The 17,602-nt window shown below is 40.5% G+C and overlaps 1 protein-coding gene and 1 pseudogene across 1 annotated transcript in view; both read left to right on the top strand.

Moving 5' to 3' along the window:
* GPR176 (G protein-coupled receptor 176) overlaps positions 1 to 17,602 on the top strand; it is a 117,865-nt gene that overhangs the window by 40,377 nt on the left and 59,886 nt on the right. The window lies entirely within an intron of this gene.
* LOC118829293 lies at positions 7,571 to 8,534 on the top strand (annotated as a pseudogene).

The following is a 17,602-nucleotide window of genomic DNA, read 5'->3' as shown; positions in this document are numbered from 1 at the left end:
CTCTAAGACCACCCCTAGAGAGGACTCACCTATTTAGATTTTTTAAAAATAGAATTGCACTCAAGGTATGAGTTAGTATAGTTTTTCTTGAATAGGTGAAAACCAACCCTATATATGGCCACTTAGGTCCTTCTGAGCTCTCAAATTCTGTGATTCTGTAAAAGGTTTCATTGGCATACCAGTGTGAAGCTTCTGAGTAGTGTATAACACTTTGCCCTCTTTCATATCTCAATCTTGATTGTTTTTCAATATCTTTATTTGGGTCGTAAGGCTCATAGCATCACAGAGCTAGAAGGGATCTAAGAAATCATCTAATCCAACTCGTTCATTTTACAGATGAGGAAACGGAGGCCCAGAGAGATTGAATGTCTTGCCCAAGGTCACTTTAGTGATAAGTTTCAAGGGCAGGATTTGAACCTAGATCCTTTGACTCCAGAGAAGTACTTCTTCTACTGTACCACACCCTGTCCTGTACCTCCTTTCACTCTGCTTGTTGATACTGAAGGGTGCTACAGAGGACTGAGGGATATTTGTTCTTCCTTTGTTCTGGGGGATACCCTTGCCAAAGAATTTACTGCCTCATGGCCAGAAGGTTGTGTTTTTTGTATAGCCCTCTTCTCATCTTCATGAAATGGGTTGATGTGTGTTCTGTGCTCTGTTTTGAAACCTACCCTAAAAACTAGCTTTATTGGTCCCCCAAGTCTCCCAATTGCTCAATTTCTTTCCTAAACCAATCCACCTCTAAATTTCTTGGTTCTCTTAGACACTCCAGTGCTTTGCTCAGGTCCCCACTGGGGTCATCATTTTGCTTGAATAGTTTGTGAATGAGACTGCCAGGATTCTTAGATGAAGTTTGGCCCTCCATCTAATGTTATTGCTGGCTTCATAGTATAAGTCTACCTGAGATGCTGAGATGGTAGTTGCTGCTGCCACTGTTTCTTTTCTTCAATGCCACACAGGCCAATGATCTCAATCATCTGCATCCTCTAGCAACCAAATTACTTTGGAGGTGGATTCTTAAATTAAATACACCCAGAAAACTCTTAATTATCACACCCCAGTTATCAGAGTTTGTCTTCATTCTATTACTCTCATTAACTCATTGCAAATAATACTGTTATTTCATAGAGGAGCTTTGTAATACCTTTCTCCCCCTAGTACGTTGCTGTCCAGCAGGGGTCTTGGATAAACCTGAGCTAGAATATTAATTTGATGTGGCATTTTTACTTGAACTGAACCAAAACTTTAAGTTAGTGTCTATCTATCTATCCATCTATCTATCTATCCAGCTATCTATCTCTCTATCCATCTGTCTATCATCTATCTGTCTACACACATATACACAAATACACATATATGTATAAACACACATATATGTATGTATATGTATGTATATAGTGCTGTATAGTACTTCATTTTCCTAGGAGAAGAGAAAACAACTCATTTTTTTTTTACAGAAGAATAGTAGCATAGGACCTTAGGAACAGGGATCATCACATTCTCTTATAGGGCTAGAGAGTTGAAATAACTGTGTCTTAGCCTTTGCCCATAGAGCAGGCATTTTCAACTTTTGGTATGTCATGGACCCCTTTGGCAGTCTGGTGTAGCCTATAGATCTCTTCTCAGACTTGTGTTTTTAAGATAAAATACATAGGATTTCAAAGGAAACCAGCCACATTGACATATAGTTAGCAAAATAGATTTTTTTTTCAAGTTCATGGACCCCAGGTTAAAAACCTCTGCTATAAAGAGTGTCCTATGGAAATGCAGGGCAGCCATGGTAATTTGTGAGTTGCAATTTGTTCTTGAATCCATGGCACTAAGCTTAATGCCTGCCATATAGTAAATGCTTAATAAATGCTTGTTGATCAATTTTCAGCTATTAGGCATTTAAACTAATATTTTCATATTCAGTCCAATTTAACTCAAATTCCCATGCCATCAGTATTTATAATGGTCAACTAAGAGTTGACATTATTAAATTATCGAGAAATGAAAGTAGCACAGAACAGTTCTGAATTATCATGCTCCTATGTCATTTTGGTTCAATTAGTGCTGCATGAGGTAGAGAAAAGGGAGGAAGAGGAGAAATTCTATCTATCTATATGGGTATAGGCTAGCTTTCCATAGTGTTTCTTCTAAGCGTTCTAATTCTTATAGATAATAATAGCAGGACCCTGGTGAGCTCTCAGATATTCTTATGTATGCCTGCAGTATTAGTAGCATGCCACTCAAGTACTGGAGAAATAGGAATTACAGAGACAATGAAGTATTTTCTTGGGCTTAACCCCTCTGGAGCTTGTTATAGTCCAGAAGAGATAACTAAAGATATGGTGCAAGGGTTTGTGAATTTGTTTTTAAAAATATTTTAATGAGTGCTTTTCTTTTCTTTTCAAGTTTTATCTATTTAATTTTAACATCCTTTTAAAAAATTTAAGTTCCAAATCCTATAGCTCTCTCCTATCCCTCCCGCACCCATTGAGAAGGCAAGCAATACGATGCCATTATACTTGTGAAGTCATGCAAAACATATTTCTATATTAGCCGTGTTGCGAAAAAAAAAAGCAAAACAAATGAAAAACAACATTTTTCACTCTGCACTCAGAGTTGATCTGGTTTCTCTCTGGAGGTGGATAACATTTTTTATCATGAGTCCTTTAGAATTGAATGACTATTTTTCAATATCATTATCCTATGTATTTTATTTTGTGTGTTTTCAAATCTTATTCTTAGAACAGCTCCATAAGCTTTACCAGACACAAAAGGACTCCACAAAAAGGCTTAGATCCCTTATTATAGTGCAACTAGTTCCCAAATTCCATTTCACCACTTAACACCATGTAGCTTTTACAAAGGGATATTTACTTCTCAGCTGGAGCAAAAACAAAAATGCAAACGTTTCCTAACCCCACACCACCCCCCAAACCTGGAAGGCATAATATACCATATGCTACCTCAGATTAGGATGGTCTGGTAGTGTTAGGCTCAAAGCTTAGCTGAGTTCCTACATAGCATTGGTCTCACCAAGTTCATGTTTAGATGTGGCATAACTGTTGGATAAACCTGTCTCTTAACTACTGTTGGGTTGGGTTCCCAAAGGTGACTCCCAAAAGTTTTTCCTTTATCCTCAGGGTGCTAATGTCGTATTGCCTGCAAACCTGAACTCTGGAATGACTGGATGCCAAGGAGCTTCTTAAATCTCTCAGACTTACAAGTCACACATGCCCTACTCCCCTCACCAATTCAAGCTCCCCCAAGAGTGCTGAAGCCAAAAAATTGTGTCCAGAACCTGGCAGAACTTTCTGAATGCCCCCTAGCCGATCAGCTAGCCTCCTCTTCAACACGCAAGTCAGTTACAAAATATCTACACACTATCCAGTCTGTCTCTCCTCATCATCTCCATTATACATCGTCACAATCGTCCAGGAAATAGCTCACGAGTGGCTTCCTCTTGAAGAGACACATTTGGAGGTGTTCTAGGCATGCACCAGACAAATCCCTACTATACTACAATTTCTTTACAGCGAAGAATCCAGAGGCTTGACAATTTCCTTGCCTTGAGTTCAGGAATTTTGATGTAAATTTGTTTTGTATCATTATTGTTGTGTTTGTCCTTCGTTTTCAAAGAGGACCATGACATCAGGAGATGATGATATGACTTGCAGTTGACTTTGATTTGAGTGAGTGAGGGCTGTGCAAGGTCACCAAGCCTCACTTTCTCCTCCAGAGCCATCTGGGTGCAGTGGCCTGATATTCACCAGGACTATTGGAGATGGCCCAGGATGCTGTATCATGCCTTGAGCAATTCTATCCTGATGAATAGTGGGTTGGTTATTACTGAGTTGGTTATTATTTTTGCATTCATTACGAGGTGGCCAAATAACTTCCATCCGGTGGCAAATGAATTACAAGAGTTTTGTGCCATATTTTTCTCCCCTTGTGTCTTTTTGCAAAGTTTAAGGTGAGATGAAGAGTGACTAAGAATCATAAAGGAAGCCCTCTCCTTTAGGACTCTTCCTGGCTACTTCTGAGAGATCTTTTCAGGGGCTGTTGTTCCATGGGAACATTATGCAAGATTCATTAGCAAATTAATTGTTTTTATGAATGATGGCTGATGACATCCAACACACCCATGTCCAGAAGACACCTGTGGCCCCATACTCCCTTGTAGAACCATGGAAGATGAGTTCCAATCCTGTTCAGCACAAGATTTGGCTTAATTCTGCACTAGCAACACATTTACCTCTCAGGGGTAAGAGCACATTACTGAAGTAACCATAGTGGATTGCTCCTGAGAGCATCTGAGGGCAGGTATGTTATAATTATAAAGCCCTGTGATAATTGTACTACACTTAATTAACTAGACGACTCATCTGTTAATTTGGTTTAGAACCCTATAGGTTTATTGAATGGAGCATCTGTCTGAGAGGACGAGGGGGAAATGTTAGTTTGCATTTTCCTCACATTTCTCATTCTGGTTTGTTTCAGAGATCATCCTGTGGGTTTGTGGTAGTGGAGGTGGTCACAGGGCTATGTCGAACACTCTCAGGTCTTGGCATCAGCAGGAAACATAGGCTCTTAGATGGAGTCCAATAGAATTAGGTCCCTTTTATAGTGTGGAGATAAACTGATAAATCAGTCCTTAGCTCTTCTTTTCAAAACTTCCATTTTCTAATCTACACAGTGGTTAGAGGCAGCTAGCTAGGTGATGCAGTGGATAGGGCACATCTGGAGTCAGTAAGATCTGAGTTCAAATGTGACCTCAGATACTCACTAGCTGTGTGACCTTGGGCAAGTCACTTAACCACTATTTGCCTCAGTTTCCTCAACTTTAACATGAGATAACAAGAATACCTACCTGACAGGGTTGTTTTAAGGGTCAAATGAGATCATTTTTGTAAAGCATTTAGCACAGTGCCTGGCACTTAGTAAGTACCATATACATGCTTACTATCTTTCCTTCCTTTCATTCCTTTGGGTGACTGGGGTGGTGGGTAAGGGAACTGAGGCATTAGAGTCCATTTGGATGGCAAAGAATCAGGAATTTAGAGCCATATCTGAGGTAAAGAGGGAAAAAGAACAAAAGCCTGGGGGTATTTTGAGTCTACAGAGGCTGTGGCTTCTCAATCAATAAACATTTATTAAGCATCTATCATATGCCAGGCACTGTGAATAAAAAAAGAGGCAAAAGACAGTCCCTGCCCTTCAAAGAACTTACAGTTTATTGAGAGAAACAACATGTAAACACAACATGTAAACACAAAGCAAACTATATACAGGATAAATAGGAAATAATTAACAGAGGGAAGGCACAGGTATTAAGAGGGGCTGGGGGAGGTATTCTGTAGAAGGCAGAATCTTAGCTGGGATTTAAAGGTTTCTGAGTTTTACAAATTAATCAATTAAAAAGGCCTTGGTTTAAACATCTAGGAAATTGATCGTTTCTTGAGTAGGAGTGCCCATGTTCAATTTTTTTAAACATAAATTTCATTAATGCCTTATTTTTTTTAATTGTAGTTATTTCAAGATATAGCCTACTTCCTCCTGCCTCGGCCACCTGGCTCCTATCTCAGCTTTAAAGTCTTCCCTTATAATAAAGAAAAATATTAAGCAAAAAAAAAAACCCAATATAGTGTCAGGTTTTGGCAGTGTATGCAGCACTCTGTCCCTGTTGCCCCCCATATGTCTGCTGAGAGGAGGGAAGAAAGTTTCATTATCCATTCTCTAGTACCAAAACTGGCCTCATTACAGTTATTTGTAGTTCTGGTTCTTCTTATTTTTTATGCTTTTGGAGTTTGTTATCTATTTTGTTTACCTGGTTCTGCTTACTTTTTTAGATTAATTCACAGATGTCTTCCCATACTTTTTTCAATTCCTTGCATTCATTATGTGGAGGCATATTGTTTAAAAAATCCCTTATTTTTAAAACTGAAAATATTACAAAGTAATATTTTCTCTAACCTAATAAAAAACTCCTTCCTTCCTTTCTAGTTGGAAGCAGGGATGTCAGAAGCAATGAAAAGAAACCCTTTCATTAGGTGAATGGATTAAAGGTCATAACCAGAAACTTGACAAGGAATATCTCTCATCTACAGTGGAAGATTCCCTATTCCTGTAGGAAATATTTACCCATCCTAAGTATATTTTCCCATCTAAGGGCATTCTCTTTCCTCCATTATGGAATTATGCTAGGGTCCATCCTGTGGGAAGTATTGTTGTTCAGTTGTTTCAGTCCTGTTTGACTCTTTCTAACCGCATTTGGGGTTTTCTTGGAGATTGGTTTGCCATTTCCTTCTCCAGCTCACCTTATGGATGAGGAACTGATGCAAAGAAGGTTAAATGACTTGCCCAGGGTCAAACAACTAGTAAGTATCTGAGGCCAGATTTGAACCCAAGGTGATGAGTCTTCCTGACTTCAGGTTGGACTCTCAAACCTATTTGGATTCTCTGATATAGATCTGTGGGAGGAGCCCTTTTGATTCCTCCCAGTAGTACTAGAGGAAGGAAGGGGGCCATCTCCTGTTGTCCTGATCTATATCTTGCCACTGGACCCAGATGGTTCTGGAGGAGAGAGTGAGGCTGGTGAGCTTGCACAGGCCTCACTCACTCAAATCTAATTCACTTGCAAATCACAGCATCACCTTCCTGCTGTCCTGATCCTCTGAGAGAACTAAGCACAAGCAACAGTAACAACAGCTAATGGAAGGAGATAGGGGTATAGTTACTCAACTATTTGGATTGTTAAAGCAGAACAGTATTGTTGCATATTTTGGTTTTCTTTGTTGGATTCCTAGAAATGTTACCTAAAACTGTCTTTGAGCAGAGACATATCTCTTGGGGGCTTGGGGAAACTGCTGTTTTGAAAGTCTTGTTCTTTCTAAGTCAGAAATGACTTGGAGTTAATCTTAAAACAAAATTGATTCTGGCAGACTGGTGCCTAAACTAAGTACAATATTAACTCTTTCATCAACAATTATTTTCTACTCCATAACAACATTCTATTCTATTCATGTACCATAGTTTGTTCGGCCATTTCTGAATCTGTGGGTATCCACATTGTTTCTAGTTCTTTGCTACCACAAAAAGTGCTGCTGTGAACATTTTGGTATATATGGGGCCTTAATTTCTTTAGGGCATTTACCTACTAATGAGATTGCTATATAACTAGAGAAGAGGGGACAGATATGAGATATAGAGTGTGGGGAGCATGTGCAAGACCTTGCAACTGATTAGATATAGTGATTATGGAAGAAGAAAGAATCAAGAATGATTTCGAGGTTGTGAACCCGTGTGATTAGAATGATAGTGTGGCCACCAATGGAAAGGGGGAAATTTGGAGGGGAGATGGGTATGAGAGATAGGCAACAAGAATTTATTAAGCACTTACTATGTGCCAGGCACTGTGCTAACCCCTGGAAATACAAAAAACTGCCCTCAATAGTGCAGGGAAATGACACATAAAAGGGACCTGAAAAGTGGTAGGAGGTTCAAGATGAGGGATGATAGGGGCTACAGTAGTGGAGTACCAGGAGGAGGGTTCAGGCCATTCGTGCCACACATCTCATTTGATTTCTACGTGTGTGAAATGGCTTTCCCCTGAGTCACACCTGCACCTGATGAAACCACCTTCAGTGAGGCCTTGGTGAAGAGGAATCGGGACCTTGCTCCTAACTCTGCAGAACAGGCGTCTGTCCTTTCTCTGGTAACAAAAACCAACACTGTGATTGACAAACTTTGAAGTAATTAAAGAGGTCCAGCAGGTGGGATCTTACAAGAAAGGGATAATGACCACAGGGCATAATGTGGCTGATCTGGTAGTGATCCTGAAGATCCTGCCCACATTGGAAGCTATTCCAGCCTTAGAGAACAAAGTGGTGGACTATGCTGACCAATGAAACTGGCTTTGAGATCAGCTCTGCTGATGCCACAGTGAAGATCCTCATTACAACTGTGCCACCTAGCCTTCAAAAGCTGGACCCAGAACTATGTTTGAACTTGGAGGACATTCGGCACGCTAGTTGGTTTGAAGACAGTGCTTCTCAGTCTATGGTGAAAGTTCTCGTCTGTCTGCTGAAGGACTTGAGGACTCAGTTCCCTGGCTTTGAATCTCTCTCAGACCTTTGGGGCTGCTATGCTGTGATGAACAACCCTACCAGGCAGCCCTTGGCCCTTGATGTGCAGTGCCTTCAGATTTTGGCTGCTGGGTTGTTTCTTCCTGGTTCAATAGGGATTACTGACACCTGTGAAAGTGGTAACTTTTGGGTTCACACAGTCATGACCCTGGAACAATGGGACGCAGCATGCTATATGGCTCAGACGTTGGTTTGGATCTTGTCACGTGGAGGATATAGGAACATCCTTGGCTAGGAGAGTGATGCCAGTTATCTTGCCTCAGAAATATCTACCTGACAGTGACACCTTCTGGAAAGGCTTATGAGAAGCCTCCAAAAAAGAGGGAAGGTGAGGAAGAAGAGGAGAATGCAGAGGAGCCACCTCAAGGAGAGGAAGAAGACGGCATAAAGACCCAAGAGTGACCCCTTCTGGTTGTTTCTTGGCTGCCAAAGGCAACAGGCATCCTTCGGGGAGCTTGGGTAGTGGCATGTGTGAGGGAGAGGGGATTGTGCAAAGAAAAAATAAGACTGAAAACCCTCTAAAAGCTGTGGAGAAAGAAGCATTGTCTTGTAGGTGATCTGATGCTCCCTTGACCCAACTACAAGAATCTCACGTTGTGTCCTATGTCACAAAGGGAGGGTATCAGCCTCTTGCACTTTGTTCTTTTACAGATTTACATGCACCCCTAATTCCTCCACATAACAACCAACTCTGGAAACCCCAGTAAGACCAAAATCTTCCAGAAATTTTTTTTTGTTGAAATTATTATGAACTGTTAGTGTCTGAAAGTTGTTTTTTTTTTATTTAGAAACTATTAAAAGTGTTTCCTTCTGAAAAGTGGTAGGAGTGAGGAGCTACAAGATACCCATGTGGGAACATAGTGGTACTGTCCTAAGAGTGATGAACCATGACTGGCTTGGTCCCATTCCCAAAATGGAGGCTCTGGGAGGAACTCACCAATAAGAGAAGGTGCTGATATGGCAGAAGGAGGTGAGAAGGCAGCTAATTCATGGTGGTGAAGTCCAAAATGTCAGAAACACAGCAGAGAAGGAAGAACGTATTAAGTTCTGTTTTGGATACACTCACTTTGGAATGTCTATCAGCTGTCTAGATAGAATTGTGCAGATGGCCTTTGGTGATGAGTTGAGGAGAGAGAGAAGGGCTTGATATATAGGTTTGGGAGTTTACCTGCATTATCACAACATAAAGAGTTTTAATGTACTTGCAGGATTAAAATTGAGAAGTGCTTTCTCTTCAAGAGAAGGAAGCTTTGATTCTGTCTCACTTTACATGAAGAAGTGATGCTTTGGTATCAGTTTCAGATCATAAGGAATTCAAGTGGTTACCACAGAGTCAGAGCCTTAGAAAAGAAGAGAACCTGGATTTGTGCTGTAGAAAATGGAGCCCCTGTAGACATTCAAAAGATTAGGATGAGCATGTGTAAGGACATGTGAGAAGATCATATATTGGATTAGTGTGTAACAAGTCTTAATGTGTATACATTTGCTTGTGTGTATGATTACTTGTTCCTAGAAGTATATATTTGCAAATGTGTCTTGGTGTGGGTGAGGAGAAGAGACACATCTATTCTGTTTCTGGCGTTTATTCCCCAACTCGTTCTTATGTTTCCTGGCAACAATGGCTTGGATGAAAGTTATCTCTCTATCCCTGATGAGATAACAAAATGAAGATTGAAAGAGAGGGGAAGGGAAATAGCACTGGGGACCAAGATAGATTTCCATTAGGTGTTCTCAGTGCTGCTAGGCTCAGTAATTAGGTTATCTCCTGAGACTTTTAATTGCTTTATTAAGAAAAAGAGAATGAAAAAAATGAACAGGGTAGTCAAATAAAGTAGAGATGCTCTGGAGTAGAGGGATGAGAGAGGCTGTCTACTGCTGGGGCAATAACTCTCTGTCTTTAACAAATACTTCCTCAGGATAAAAACCCTCTGGACCACCAGGATATATACTCCTAGGTCTTTGCACCCACCTGGCTAATTCAGAAGCCACTCATTGAGATAAAAGTATTGTTTTTTGTAAGAAAACAGTGAGGGTCCTTTGGCTTGTTAAAGTGGGAAGCTTGATGGACTCACAGTCAGGAAGACCTGGGAACATATCCCGATTCCGACACCGAATAGCTGTGCCACTCTGGGCAAATCATTGCACTGCTCTGAGGCTTCTGTGTAGAATGTGGCAGTAATGTCTGTAGCACCAACCTCACAGGGCTGTTGTCACAATCCAGTGAGATAATGGCTATTGGGATGACAGCCAATCAAGGACAATCTGGTGCAACACTGCTTTAAGACCACCATCTGACACTGGTCTGGGGTCCAAGAAGCTGGGGGAGGAGCTGTGAAGTAGGGACTAATAGGCTTGCATTCCCTCTTTGTATCTGGGTAAAAGAAGCAGGGAGGTGTAATGGCCAGGGTGCTGGACTTGGAACCAGGAAGACCTGGGTTTGAATCCCACCCTAGATTCCTACTAGCTCCCATTGTATTAGGAGCAGTGACTTTATTTTTGCCTTTCTTTGTCTCTGCAGTGCTTAGCACAGGGCTTGACACAGAGTAGGCACTTAAAAAAGGTTTATTGATTGAATGAGTTATTCTGGGTAAGTCACTTAACTTTGGGCACTCAATCTTTCCATTTATAAAATGGACCCGATGACCTCTAAAATCTCTTCCTCCTCCAAATCTAGATGAACACTAGCAATTAACTTTCCAGGGTACAGTGGGAAGAAAAGCTCCTTATAGTTTCCTTACGGAGGGAGTGGGGTATTCACAAATTATTTTTAATGCTTAATATCACATTTAAATTAGTTTCTGATCCATGAAATAAGATTGTAAAAGCTCAAACATTTGTCTTTATTCTGTAGCCTTCAAAATCAAGATTTTTTTAAGATGTCAAAAGATAGGTTGGTATGCCGTGGTTGTTAATGAATGCATTTTGTTTGTTTGCAAAGATGCTCTGAAGCAAAGCTTCCAACAACATCACGTGATGGAGAAGGCACAGCAGCAGACAGTCAGCAGGCATTGTGTGATTTTATTCAGCCCTTCTATAATAATAACAGTTTAAACTCGACAAACTCACTTGATCCTCATAACTACCTTGTGAGGTTGCTAAACCTGAGACTCAGAGTAGTTAAGTGACTTGCCATTGGTCACATGGCTAGTAAATGACAGCATTGAGATGTTCTGATTCTTAGCTCAGTGCTCTTTGTAGGAGAAGAGGGTCAGGGGACAAGCACCTACTATGCTCGAGGCACTAAGTGCTTCTTAAGTATTATCTCATGTGATCTCACAAACAACCCTGTGAGGAGGTACTATTATTATGCTTATTTTATGGTTGAAGAAACTGAGGCAAACAGGGTTAAGTGACTTGGCCAGGGTCACACAGCTAAGAAGTATTTGAGGCTGGATTTGAGCTCAGGTCTTTGTGACTCCAGGTCCAGTGCTGTATCCACTGAGCCATTTAGTTGCTTCCACACTACACAGTGCTGTGTGTACTTTTATTAGCAAATGTGAATGTTGCACATTCGTATATGTATGTGTGTGTTTCTCTCTACTCTCAAAATACCAATTCTTGAATGTGTTCTAAAACATTCCTTCTTTTAGCATGGGGGCTGTAAAACCAAATGTTTCTTTGGAAATACATCTCACAAAACCAAAACATGGCTCCTTCAATAGTTTTTGAAAAATGGAATACTAGAAACAATTTTTTTTGGTAGCCAAGGGTATTGACTGAAATGTTCCTCGGTATGATAACCAGGAGTACAAGTAGATGGGAAATGTTTATTGTTGTTGAGATACCAAATCACACGGTAGCCAGCTCTGAATTATCTCTACTGATTGGCATCAAGCAAAAGCTGGAAAATTAAAATCCATAGATTTCTTTTTGACCAATAATTTATTTTAGGATCTACTTCATCAAGCCTTTTAACTGAAATGCCAAGAGGGAGCCTGGCTTTCTCCCAGGTTTGTTTCACTTCCTCTTTTTGTCCTTTTCTGCTTGGTTTTAGAGATACAGGTAATTGTTGAAATGGCTCTCTCTTTGCCCCGTCATCCCTCTCCTCACCCCAACCCCCCAAAAAAAAGAACTGCAGAAGGGAGAAAGAAGGAAAACAGTTGTCTTGGATAATCTGTTCCTGAATAATAAAATTGGATTTCAGTGCTAGTACTAGATTTCTCTTCCACTTGGATGACAGGCCAGCTGGGTATTTCATACTTCATTGAAACAATAAGCAGACCATTAGTCTGTGACTACTTATTAATTCACTTAGATTACATTGCTAATGAAGCTGAGGTCACACCAGAGAGCCACAGTTTCAATACATTAGCTCAGTGGAATTTTAGAGCTGACAGAGACTTTAGAGATGATTTGGTTCAGTCCCTCATTTTATGAAAGAAGGAGTTGAGGCTTAGAGATATTCAATGACTTGTCCAAGGTTATATAATTAGTCATTGGTACACCTGGGATTAGAACTCAGGTCTCTTGCTTCTTGGTCCTGTGTTCTTCCTGAGACAACAGACTTCCTCTAAGATCACAGACATTCTTAAGTTATGGACAATACCATTACTTCTGCAGACAGGTCCCTAGAGAGGTCCACTTGTTTTCTAAAAAATATAACATTGGAATTTTTAGCTGTTGATTGTCATCCTATTAGACTTTGGCCCTTTAGTAATATCTTTTCCAGTGCTCTCCTCCTAATTGCCTCCTCCCTCCCCCACCTTCACCACCGAAGATGTGGTGGTCCTCTTTCTTGCCAAGATCAACTCTCCTACCAGTGTCCTTGGTTCAATTCCACACTCCACCTCCCTCCTGCAAGACCTTCATTCGTCCTCTCTTTTCATTTTAAAATTTCTCATTCTCTACTAGCTCTCCTTACCTTTGATAGGCAAACTTGCTTAGATTTTTTCAACCTTTTCCTCCCTGCAAACCTCCTTCCTAAAAACCTTACTTTGACCTTATTTGATAATAATAGCTAGCATTTAGATATTGATTTAAAGTTTACAAAGCACTTTACAAATCTTATATCATATTATCCTCACAGTAACCCTGGGAAGTAGGTGTTATTATTTCAATCTTATAGATGAGAAACCTGAGGCAGACAGAGGTTAAGTGACCCACTTCTAGTCACACAGCTAGTAAAGTATCTGAGGTCAGGTTAGAACTCAGGTCTTCCTGACTCCAGTCCCAGTTCTCTATCCACCACATCACTTTGCAGTCTTTGTTCAAATCCTGTCTCTGATACTTAATAGCCGCGTGACCATGGTAAAGTCACTTAACCTCTGTTTGCCTCAAGAAGATCCCTAGGACTTATGTACTAAGTTGTTAGATGGGTTGTGATCCCACATTGGGACTTCTCCATGATGATGAAAGCACATATCCTTCAAGTAACACCTTAAATGTGACCTCATAGTATTGTGAGGATCAATTGAGATAATGTATGTTTTCATTGTGTGAACTGTCACCTATTTTTTCTTCTTTATGAGCACTGATTTCCTTATCACAAAGCCAAAGAAACTTCTTCCAGCCTTCATTCTCTTTGATCTTTCTGTGGTACTGAACATTATTGACTTTTCCCATTTATTGACATTTTCTCCTTCTTTAGATTCCTTGACCCTGTATTCCCTTGGTTCTTTTCCTGAATCTTCTCACTCTTCCTCCATCTACTTCACTGGCTTTTGTTTCTCTTCTACTCCACTAACTATGGTTATAAACTAAGGCTTCTTCTCTTCTTCCCTCATCCCACTTGAACCTCATCCATGCTTGTAGCTTTAATCATCACTTCTATGTATATGACTCCCAAATCTATATGCTGTATTCCAATTTCTTTATTGCAACAGCCTCTTAATTAGTTTCCTTGTGTCTAGTTTTTAACTCCTCTGGTTCTTCCTTCACACTAATACACAGGCCTGACCACTACCATTACTCCCATGCTCAAAAACTGCGATGGCCAGTTGCTTACTGAATAAAATATAACCCCCTTAGCCTGGTATTCAAGGTCCTTCATAATTCGGCTCCCAACTATATTTCCAGCTATAACTCATGGCTCACAAAATCCATTTGCATAAGGCTTTCCTCACTCTTGGAGACTGATTACTCAATGTTCCATGCCTATGTGAAGGGCAGTTAAGAGGTTGGTAGAAGGGAGATCCTGGTCTTCTGACTTCCAGCTTTGAGAAAGATGATACATGGTTCCAGACTCTCTTCAGATCCCTAAAGGGAGAGAAAGACATTGGGGAAAAGCCAACACCTCAATCATAACCCTATCCCCAACTTACTACACTAGGCACTTTGGAGAATTTTCCTTTGGGTGAGATCTGGAACTCTTTCTTTTGATGGAGCTGAGATATCTTGCTCCCAGTGGGAGAGCTCATTCATTTTGTGTATTGACTGATCTAGTCTCATCTGGATACTTTTTCTAATTTCTGCTTGCATCAGCTTAGATAAATGGGCTTATTTGCTATAAATGTTCTTTGTGGAACTGACATTTTGGTGAGAAGGGAGTCAAGCCCTGGAAACTTAGTTTGAAGCACTCCTAACCCTCTTAAAGGATAGTAGCTAGGAACTTAGCTGAAACCTAAAATTTATAGCCACTAGACTAATAATATTTAGGTAGACAGGTAAATATAATTCTAGATAGTTACCTCTTCTGTCTGAGGAGAGCAGAGTGGCCAGCCTCTGGCCCTAATTTTTTTGGTTTTTCTCCTGGCAGGAATCAAAGTCTCTCTTGAAAAAAGGTGGGTGGAAGAGACTCTAGAGTTATCTCTTTTTTGCTTCCCCACAAGCCACATCTAGATGGACCCATGTGGGTCCACACAACCTACACTGGCGGGGAGGAGCAGAGCAAACAGCATGCCCCCTGACACAGCTTTACCCCACTTTATCCTGCTTAGCTTCACCTTTATGCTGGCTCCAGCCTATCTTTCCATTTTTATCCCACACCATCACTTATTTCACTTTCATGCAGGATACATTTCAGCCAAACTGGATTATTTGACATTCTTTGATTTCATCCCCACCTTTCTCCTTTGATGCCTTGGCATAATCCTCTGGATCTGCTCCATGACAATGGTGAGCACCTTTGATGAGAATCCATCTCTCTGTTTTGTACCATCTGATATTAATGCTCAGAAGGTCATCAAACAGGAATAACTCAGTTATTATATATATCAAGAAATCTTGAATAATTTTGATCTATGTATGGGAGATGGATTTTGGGAAGATTTTAAGGTGATACATTGCTCTATTGAATCAAATATTTCTTTTATGATCGACAAAAGTGAATTCTGGTGTAATAAAGAAGGGATCTTCTGTAGAGCTCTCCATACTGGTGAAATCTCAGGTCTACAATCTTTTGGTGCCCCTCCCTGTCACCACCCCCCAAAAAAGTAGAGGAGTTGCACACTGAGCAAGCCCACACTGAGCTTGCATCAGATATTTTAGTCTAATTTAAGGTTAGATTCTGTGCCAGAGCCATCTTGAATTGGCTAATGAGAACCTGTTGTTAAATTTCCAGTGTGAACATTTATACCTCAGAAATCAGCCAGTGTTACAAATTAGGGTTTGATTTACTGTTTTATTGATTATCTAGACTTAAGAAAGTGAAAGAGAACATATTCATAATGAAGATTAAATTTAAAAGTGTGTCCTGTGTATTATTTTTTCCTTGGAGAGCCTATTATTAAACATTTACCACCACACTGCTGGATTTTGAACTCCTGAACTCCCTTGCACATTTTGAATTTTTTTGAGGCAATCAGGATTAAGTGACTTGCCCAGGGTCACACAGCTAATAAGTGTCCGAGGCCAAATTTGAATTCAGGTCCTCCTGAATCCATTGCACCACCCAGCTGCCTCTCTCCCTCAAACATTTTAAGAAAGGGCCTCCTCACCCTGGGTTAGTTGTGACATAAATAAGCCTCCAGCCTTCCTTTTCTAAAGTTCCCTTGCACTTGTATCATTAGCATCACATGATTTAATGATTCCTTTTTCTCTACTTATGTAATAGTTGTTCATAAAATATAAGTTCTATGAAGGCAAGGACCATGCCTCATATTTCTTCCCTATCATGATAGCACCTATTACTGTGCATACAGGTATTCAGAAAACACTGGATCGATTGTTTTTCTGGGACTTCCAGTGAATTGGGAGTCAGAGAACCTGCCTCTTGTGTGTGACTATGTGATTTCTGGGCCTCAGTTTCCTCAGTTATGAAAAAGGGGGTCAAATGAGACACTTTCAAGGTCCCTTCAAGCTCTAATTCCTATGGTTTAATAAGGAAGAAAAAACCCACCTCATTTCTTATTAAGCCTTAATCACTGAACAGGCATTGCTTCAGTCAAACTGAGGCCTGCTAAAGACATTAGCTTGAAAAGCCCAACGTTCCCCATTGCATCTGGGGCCATCTCCGGTCATCCTGATCCGTATTTGGCTCCAGAGGAGAAAGTGAGGCTGGTGACTTTGCACAGCCCTCCCTCACTTCAATCCAATTCACTTGCAAGTCATGGCATCACCTTCCTGATGTGATGGTCCTCTTCAACAATGAAGGACAAACAGCAGCAATTCCTATGCTATAGTGGAAAGAGCTCTGGACTTCAAATCAGAAAAGACTTGGAGCTCAGCTCCTGGTTCTGTCATTTATTCAATGTGTGACCTTGAGCAAGTTGAGGCTCTGAGCCTTAGCATCTTCATCTATGAAGTGGGAACAATAGGACTTACAATACCTACCTCACTGAGTTGTGAGGAAAGAGCTTTGTAAACTTTAAAGTGCTAATATAAAGTTGGATCATCATCATCATCATCATCATCATCGTTGTTGTCATCATGCCACTTGGGGTAATTAGTGTTGCTTCATTTAATTTTATAGGAAACAGATGGCAGGAATTTAGAATCTGAAGGGAATTTAAGAGATCATCCCATCTAATTTACTCATGTTATGGTGGAGAAACAGCCCCAGAGAGGTGATGTAATCTATTCAAGGTGACACAGGGGGTCAGTGACAGGGGCAGGGACTGGAACCTCAGTGTTCTTTATGCTGTCCAGGATACCACTGTGCCTCTTCCCTACTTTTCAAATGAGATTCGAAAATACTGATAATGGGGATGGTTGAGTGTGGGAGAAAGAATGCAGAACGGGGAGTCCTCCTCTATTATTTGGAGCGTGAGCCGAATCACTTCACTTCTCTTCTCTCTGTATAGGCTTGAGTTGTTAATCCTTGATTCTTTTCTCTTTACAAAGATCGAAAAGAATGAAGGAAGTAATATACGAAGTGCTTTGATCCATAGAAATCCAAGTTGTTATTGCTGTGATGGAGGATGAAAATAGCAGTGTCTGTTTTTCTGCCTTGGCTTGTCCACAGGATACCAGTTGGAACAACTATTACATCGCCAAGAAAACCCTGATGCTTAGCCAGCTTATGCCTTTTCATTTGCTAGAAGTTAGAGCTCCATCAGGTCACAGTGACCTAAGTTTATTTAAATTTGAACTAG

This window comes from Trichosurus vulpecula, chromosome 8 (genome assembly GCF_011100635.1).
Source record: "Trichosurus vulpecula isolate mTriVul1 chromosome 8, mTriVul1.pri, whole genome shotgun sequence".
In the NCBI taxonomy this organism is placed as follows: Eukaryota; Metazoa; Chordata; class Mammalia; order Diprotodontia; family Phalangeridae; genus Trichosurus; species Trichosurus vulpecula.
The sequence above is the reverse complement of the archived record's forward strand: the minus strand, read 5'-3'. Positions and strand labels throughout refer to the sequence as shown.